The sequence below is a fragment of the Capsicum annuum genome, chromosome 10, assembly GCF_002878395.1.
Source record: "Capsicum annuum cultivar UCD-10X-F1 chromosome 10, UCD10Xv1.1, whole genome shotgun sequence".
Lineage (NCBI taxonomy): Eukaryota > Viridiplantae > Streptophyta > Magnoliopsida > Solanales > Solanaceae > Capsicum > Capsicum annuum.
This window is the reverse complement of record NC_061120.1, coordinates 75105500-75114793: the sequence shown is the minus strand read 5'-3', so window position 1 is coordinate 75114793 and position 9294 is coordinate 75105500.

The window sequence follows — 9294 nt, the reverse complement described above, 5'->3', positions numbered from 1 at the left end:
TGATGCCTTGGGATGGCGATTTGGAAGCTAGGATAGATTTGAGTATTAATGCCTACACGTCTTCAGGTTTAGTCTAGGGAGTTGAGATCAAGCAGTTCAGTTTTGATGTTGATATTTCAGCTTGGAGTTGTAAAGCTTGAGTGTAGCCTTCATTTTAGATTTACCTTAGTCTGAATTTCATGTATAGGCTGATTAAGCCTACTCCGTGGTTACCTATTCAGTCTTCTCAACTTCAGTTGGATTATTGTTGACAAGTGCTTAGATGATAGCCCATGAACCTTATATTAGTTCTTCCAACTTTGACCTCGTGTCTTTAGTCTTCTTTGAGAATTTTATAATATACTCCATGAGAGTAGTATGATTGAGTTGGTTTCCACTTGTCTTTATTCTCTATTTATGGGACGTCCTAGAGCGGATTATTCAATGATGACTATTTATGCCTTGATCCTCTGGGTTTCAGTCGTGGTTGCCATCCAGACTAGTGGTAGCATTGTCATAGATTATATTATTTGATTATCTCCATTTGTATGCCCAGATATGCCCTTATGGGCTTATTTTTATATTTTTCGTATAGACTTTTAGTGGATTAGCTTCAGTTCCTTGAGTTCTACATGATGAGATTGTACGGATGAAACTCAGGTGAATTTTCTCTTGGTTTGGAGTAGATAGAAAATATGGATTGGTAAAAGAAGGTTATTTTTGAATTTAGAGTCAGTTGTAGGACTTATGCCTTGTTTTGCGTGTGGCATACAAAAGCCTTTGATTGATTTGTGCGAGTATCGAGACGATATCAATGTGTTGTGGCTCAAATTTGCGTGCATTAGCCTTATTCAATTTAGTTAAAGATCAGTTGGTAGTTGGAGTTGAGCTTTGGTTGTTTGGAAGTGAAGTGAGAGAGTTAGTTAAAAAGGGATACCTATGGAAAAATCCCTCAAAAGTGTTTTCTCTTCATAGAGGTTATCTAGGAAGTCATGCTCGGAGTATGCGGGCCTAGTACCTCATCCCTTTGAGCTTTTGAAACTTTTTTTGTCTATTGACTTTTGGGGACGAAAGTCCTTTTAGTAGTGGATATTGTAATGACACTTCAGGTCATTTTTCATATTTTCACTTGTCAGCTTGGCAGTACATCAGAAATAAAGAGCATGTAAATACCACATATAGAAGTATTTGGATTAAGGGTTTGCCTTTTAAAATATGCTTTTTTATGTGGAGGTTGTGGAAAAGCAGAATACCAGTGGATGACAATGTAAGAAGGTGGAGGTTCCAGGGATCCTCCAAATGTTGGTGTTGTGAAGATCCTGCAATAGAGACTTTAACCTATGTCTTCAGAAGATTTTTTTATGCTAACAGGACTTGGTCCTACTTTTCTTCTTTTGTAGGTGTAGCTATTCAAGACTTAACTCTAAGAGGAACAATTCTTAGATAGTGGAATGCTGAGGTGAAATAGAAAGAACAACCATATTTTTCTTCCTTACCAAGCATCATTCTATGGGAACTGTGGAGGAGAAGAAATAAAAAAAGCATGACAACAAGGACACCACATGGCTGAGGATTATCAATAATATAACAAGGAATCTAAGGATGCTTTTGTAGGTAAGAAAACCAGCAATCGATTTTCCCATTTGAATGGCTAGATATTATAAGAGAGATTCATAAGCTAAAAGTCAAGATAAAGTTTACTGAAGTCATATGGGAGGCACCTACAGAGGGTTGGGTGAAGTACAACATAGATGGAGCAGTTAAAGGGGAAGAAGTAGGAAGTTCATATGCCTTTTTCCTAAGAAATGGGAATGGGGATGTAATATATGCTAAAGGAGAACCACACCAGTATGCAGGCAATGGCAAATGCTATTCTACAGGCAGCTACACATTGCAAACAGACACAATACAACAAAGTGATCATCCAGATGGATTCACTCATCATGAAGAAGGTACTAACAGAAGAGTGGCAGTGCCCATGGAACATAGTTAATAGACAGATAAAACAACTAATGCAAGGTAAGTAAGTGAAATATCAACATATTTTCAAAGAGGGTAACCAACTAGCTGATTATTTTGCTAACTTAGCAATAGATATAGGAGCATTCACTATTACAAGCTTTCATCAGCTAGAGAAAGGAGGAAAAGGCATCATCAACATTGATAAATGGCAGTGCCCATACTTATGAATTACACCATCAAAAGGATAAGGGGCAGGGGAGGCTATAGGTGAATAGTTCACATGCAATATATTTATAATCCATGAAGACAATAAAAATAGTGCATGTACTAATTAGCCTAAGCTACTTAATCCAACAAAAAGGACTCCCAGCATCATGAGAGGGTCTATGGGTCAATTTTAGCTTGATAAACATGGGAATGAGGCTGTTAACTGAATATTCGTGGTTCTAAGTATCCCAATATCTTCATCCCTACCATATCTGTGAAGCACAAGAAGGAATAAACCATACCAAATCCAAAAAAATTAGAGAAAGAGAGAAGAAGGTTAGCTCACTCGGTTATAACAGCACTTCTCAGCTGACTAGATCCATCATTGTTGTACAAAAAACATTTCAACTTCCCATCCACCGGAGAACACAGCTAAAGCAAGAGAAGCAGTAATAGTTCAGACAGCTGGAAGTACTAAGAGCAGAACAGAGGAGAGGATGTGCTACTTATTTTTCCAAGATGCTAACATAAGGAAGCCATGGAACCGGAGGCACAACATTGATTACCCAGAGCATCAGTCGAAGGAAGCTGAAGTTGGTAAAGGAGATTTTCATTTTAGAGAGAGGCATATAGAGTGTAGGATTTAGAAACTCAACAGTTTTTTTGGAAACCCTACTTTTCTTATATGGTTTTTCATGGACCCGAGTTGGGTCAGGTCAGTAAAATAGTATTAGGCATGTTATTTTTGGATGGGTTGGTCCATATATGATTAAAATTTTGTTGATTTATTAATAAAATACCAAAATTAAACCATAAAAACATATTTCCACTTTTTTTTGTTAGGTCTTTCTCATATCTACCCCAAGTTATTTATGACTTACTGGGACTGACAGTTCAGTTACCTGGCAGTTTATTTGTTTTTTGAGCTAATTCCCTATTTAGAAGTCTTCGCTATTCCCAATTGACCATCGAGCAAAAAAATTCAGTAAAACAATCTCGAATGCAAATTCCTAATCCACCAAAAGCTCCAGAATATTAATTTTATGCTAAGTAGAGCTTTGGTTTGGGTCCCGATGCACCCAAGCTCATTTTGACCAATTGCTAGGAAAGTTGAAAAATTGATAATTTAGGTGTGGAACCCATATTTGGTTGAAACAACCTCATATAAAAAATCCAACTTTGCTATTGCGTTCAAAATATCAAATTTAGTGTGGCTACATAGTTCATTTGCGTATATCAAATTACGAATGAATCCTGAAGCATTGGTGGAAACTTGGAAAATTTCTAAGTTTCAACTGTCAGTTATACTGACAGCAAGTACTGCGATCACACAAGGGAGGATAACGATTGCCATATCTACTCTTGCACTCAATTAGTCTGATTGCATACCCTATTGTGCGATTGCCATATCTGGATACCTGGTATAGGTATAAGAGGACCCCTTAGGCCATGTTTTAGCCATTTTTCACTCATCCTTAAGAGCCAAAAACCTTAAAATATTGTGCTAACTTAAAATTGAGTCTTATGGGTACCTTGGGAGTTTGATTAATATTTATTATTTCAAGAATCTTCAGATTTAAGGTAAGATTTCATTTCTATCTTGGTGAAATTCTTAGTTCTTAACCTAAAACCCCAATTAGCTTAAAGACTTGATTTTAGCCCCAAATCAACTTGTTTTTCACCCATTTCTTCAGGGTTATGATTCCTTGATCATGTATGAACATTGGGTTGACCTCGGAAACTTGATTTTCATAAGTAGGACCTACTTTAGGGTTTTGGTGTCATTTTTAGTCCTGAAGCACAATGGTGTATGTAACGCCCCAATTTTCTAAACCGAAATGCTACACGATGCTCATGACCCCGAAGGACCACAAGCTAACCCATAAATGATATCTGTACCTGTAAACTGCATAATATCTCATAAAATATGCGAAAACATAAACTGTAAGGCCATAAGGTTCAATACTAACACATATTTGAAAAATATGGTATAACAATACCAAAAAGGAACATAAATACTGAAGTCTGAACATCTAATCTGACATTTAGTCCGAAATCCTCTAACTGAACTGAATAAGGAGTTGATGGGACATGTCCCCAACTAACTCCAACTACTGAAATAAAGTGAAAACTGAAATAGAAATGAAATCATCATGTCCTCGAAGGATGAGGACTCACGTCTAACTCTGACTGCTGATCCTGGAATCTACTGCTGATTTGGAGCTTATGCCTCTGAACCTATGGTGTAACATAAGAGAAAGCACCATAGCACAAATGTGTTAGTACGTCTGAATGTACTAAGTATACGAGTGAGGTAGGCTAAATGCAAAGGGTTATATGCATGGACAATACTAACTGATATGAACGTGATAGTACATATATGCATACGTAACTGTAACTGAACTCGTGGAGATACGGACTACTGAGTCTGAATACTGACAACATAAGTGTACTGATAATGAGATTCTAAAAGACTGATTTTACTGATATTGATATGTAAATCACTAATAAGTGATGGATCTGATACTGTATTACTGAATACTAAGAGACTGATATTGCATTACTGATAAATGAATGATTGTTTCTGACAGTTCAAATTATGAAGAACTGGTCTGATTGACTGTATCTGACAGTGCTGAAGCTGAGTAATGATAGCATGAGTTCTGATAACTATTGTGATTGGTAGCATAAGTGACTAGATCTCACAGTCTATAAATCTGAAGGAAACTATCTTAGTTCTATTCTATTTCTGAGTTGACTGTATCTGACAGCCCTGATATACTGAAATCTGAAGAGTTCTCTGAGTTTTTTACTGAGACTGATTAGCTATAGCTGATAGTCCTAAAATCTATAAATGAAACTGTGTGAAGTATTTATCTAACCGACATGCCCCAAATACGCTATAATAGCTAAGCTGGGGTCCAATCTCTACCCTGACTGGAGGGGTGTCAATATCGCGCCACTGGTAAGGACAGCTGTGAGAGCCCTATACTGGCAGGTACTCAATGAGAATGGTGGGAACCCTAAACTGACGGGTTAAGTTACCTCATCAACCTTAATCTGACGAGTTAAGATTTCTTAACCTACGCTGGCTATGTAGTTTTGGTACACAAGGATAACTACTAAGAATCACACCCTGAATTGGCGGGTGAGCTCCCATCCTTGGGTTTACTCGATGCTAACTTCTACTCCTATCTGAAGGACACTAAACTGAATAACTAAGTTGAACTGAATAACTAAACTGAACTGATTATCTGAACTGATACTGATTAACTGGACTGATACTAGTGGTATTGTTTAGCAGAGCTAAACTAAGTTTACTGGATTCCAATGACTAACAGAATGAACTGAGTTCTGCGGACTGGTTGAGAGTACTAAAGTTACTGAGATTGACTGTGAATACTGAGGTTGCTGAGGTTACTGAGCACTGAGATTACTAGACTACTGAGATTACTGAGATTTTTGAGTTTTCCTGAGTCACATGACTGACTGAATTCTATAGATCATGGCTTGACTGAGAGTATCATGAAAACATGACATGGCTCTAGGCACACAACTATATTTTTTGGGTACAAGTACCCCCAGGACTCGATGGAAGGAAACTGACACAAGTTGAATTTCTTGAGTACACGACCATCGATAAAAATCCATAATACATGAGTGGGGGATTTCATGAAGTACATGGTCATCATAATATCTATCATGAATAGGAATGCTTATAATCAAGTTATAAATCTCATATTCTAATATTATGGGCATTCCGACAACATATACTATTCATAGAAATCGCATGAAAATCATTCAAGCGTAAGGGAACGGCAACATGTAATGTTTAGTTCATATCGTAATGATTTGGGGATATTATACTTCATGTATTTATTCAATATCTCAAACATGGTAAGGAAAGCATGGATATATTTTGTGTACATAATTTATATCTCCATTATCATACATACTTTATACCACAACAATAACAATACATAATTTGCATGGAAATTCATATTGGAGTATATGACTAACATGAACTTGTTATTTAGATATCATGAAATCATGTAAATATGAAGTTCTAACATACTAGGCATTTTATCGAACACCTTGCATGCATTCTTTAAGGCATAGGTGGATTTCATACTTGCATTCTATTAATCCATCTATAGATCATGTTTTTCAACTAACAATATAACTTTCATAGGATATACAGTCACGATACTATTATATAGCAAAACAAAAAAGCATCAAAATGGGTATGATCATATCACCACAATCAACCAAGCTTTTTTATTTTAAAGATTGATTCTTGAACTCCACAGATGAAAGGAATCTGTGGATGAACACTACGCATACCTTGGAAGGGAGGTTCTTGATGATTGACGGAGGAATTTCCTTGAAATTGGATCTTCAAGCTTAACTATGCAACCCTAGTTGTTTTTCTCTTTTAGTGATCTTGGATGCTGAGCTTTGAGATGTTAATAGGGTTGTAATGTGTTTAGAAGCTATATATTTCGTAGGGTTAAGTTTAGGGATGTGTAAGGAGTGTTAAAAGACTTAATTACCCTTAAAATAACTCAAAACAAAGTGTTTTTAGCACCTGGAACTGACTTAGGCAGCGCCCAAGTGATTGCCTAAGCTAGGTTGGGCGGCGCCTAACCAATCGCCTATGTTTGGGTTGGGCGGCGCCTAACCAATCGCCTATCCTTACTGTCTCTCACAAAAAAGGGCATAACTTTTCGTTCCGGTATTGGATTAAGGAGAAATTGGTATCATTGGAAAGATAATTCGATTCTCTACAATTTGGTGGGACTAAATCAGCCAAGATACTACATTAACATTGAGTTATACTCATTCAAATATGACCCTTGCAAAATCAAACACTAAAACTTGATGGATTCAAAAACTCTTAGCTTGTATTACCTTAAGTGACTCATATGAACATTATTAATATATCATAAGCTATCTTATCACTAGGATACTTATTATAAGTCATGCACTAAAATTCTACTCACAGGATAGGAGGTTTCATACGTAGGAAAAATAGTTCGTCTCCTAGCTTAGAAACATACGGAGTATTACAGTGTAATATGGGTATTGATATTCTTGGATTGATGAGTAGATTGAAATTTTGATAATTTTATGGCATTTTAGGATTATGAAATGAAAATAGGCATTTGGTGAATGATTTATAGATTTATGGTTCAGTTTTGAGGTAGGCTTCTGTCTACTCTTCTTCGTAAGACGATATGTGTTATATATTGCGTGTGAATACAAATGTTATGTTTAATTATGGGTAGAATGACTTAGTGTTAAATATTGTAGTTTGGGGATTATATAAGGATTTTTGACCCATATGGTGAAATGTTTCTTACCCTTTTTGAATCATATTGCCTTGTCCTTAGTTTGAACTAATTTGTAGAAAGGGCATGATATGATGCTAGGTTTGGGATGTGGTTTAAGCATAGAAATAATGGTTAGTATATTTAACCTTATTTGGACTATTTTAGTGATATTGAAACCTTAATCTAGGTGGAGTTGACTTAATTGCTCATGTTTTTAGGCGGAATTCTTATCTTAGGATTGGTTATGGCTTACTTAACATCTAGAAGTTTAAATAGATACCTTTGCATAGTTTGGGGTATAAATTGCTTAACTATGGATATTGAGAATTAGAAGTGGGTTCTTTCGGCCCACCTTAATCTAAGACTTTTTTAGCCCTTGTGGACTTAGTTGCGGATGCTAGTCATAGTTTAAACTATTGAGCCTTTAGAATAGGGTTACTTTGCAACTTGATAAATTATGATGACTTTCCTCGGATTATGACTTATGGGGTATAGCTATGCTATGGTATTCCAGAGTTGACTTATGATGTGGTCCATTGACATGCTTGATAATATAGGCATAGACATAGTTATGATAAATGGCCTATACATGTGATATACCTTATTGATAAGAGATGCCTCCTAGATGTGAGATTTCTATTGATACATTATGCCTCCTAGATATGAGATGCCTATTGATATATTATGCCTCCTAGATATAAGATGCCTATTGATATATTATGCCACCTAGATGTGAGATGGCAATTGATAAATTATGCCTACCAAATGTGAGATGATTATAGATATGCCTTGTATCTTATGGAGACATTATGCCTCATAAATATGCTATGTCTTATAAATTTAAGATGATGTATAGATATGATTATTGATATGAGATTCGGATATGTATGTGGGCCAAAAGACGTGATTATGATGCTATAATTATTTTGGACACATTATTTGGCCCAAGGTCATGTTATGATATGAGTTACCTATCCGGGAAGTGATTATTCCTGTAAAGGATGTGATTGTAGTTTATTGATATATTAATGCTTATGGTTCCATTGTTTGAATACTGGTGATGGCATGCATAGATTTGATACATTTATGATAATTGCATCGATGATTAATACGATTCCAATTAGATTATAATCTTATTATTGTTGTCACTAAATGAGGGTGAAAGTTCACTTTCTACTTTAAAATAGACTTCTTCATAATAATTAAATGCTTGTCTTAATGAATAACTTAGATGTAATAAAGATTAATAATGATGTTCTAGAGACTTGATCGATACATACTCCGATCTATGATTTGATACTATTAATTACTCCGATCATGAGAGGTTTTGACCCTTTCTACACTTTTATAATGATTTAGTCCCAAAGTTTACCCCAAGCAACAGAGTTATGAATTTACACTCTTTTAGGTATGACTTGAATCTGTGCACTTATTATCTCCAGATACACTTCTCTCTGGTATAGAACAAATAAAGATTGTTGATTGGTGCTATAACTTCTGGGTAAACTTAATGATAGATTTTAGTATCGATGTTATACATATATAATTGCTTCTGATGATACTGATTATATACCCATCAAGGTCGTTGGATGACTATGATGACATTGATACTCGGCAAGGCCGGAGAACATCATGAAGATATATTGATACCCAACAAGGACGGAGGATAGTATGATGATGATATTGATACCCAACAAAGTCATAGAATGATTATGATAATATACCCGGTAAGGCCGGAGAATGATTACACTTATGTGCTTATGTCTACATCTATCCATTCTAGGCTGGTTAGCCTATGTATGGCAATTATATA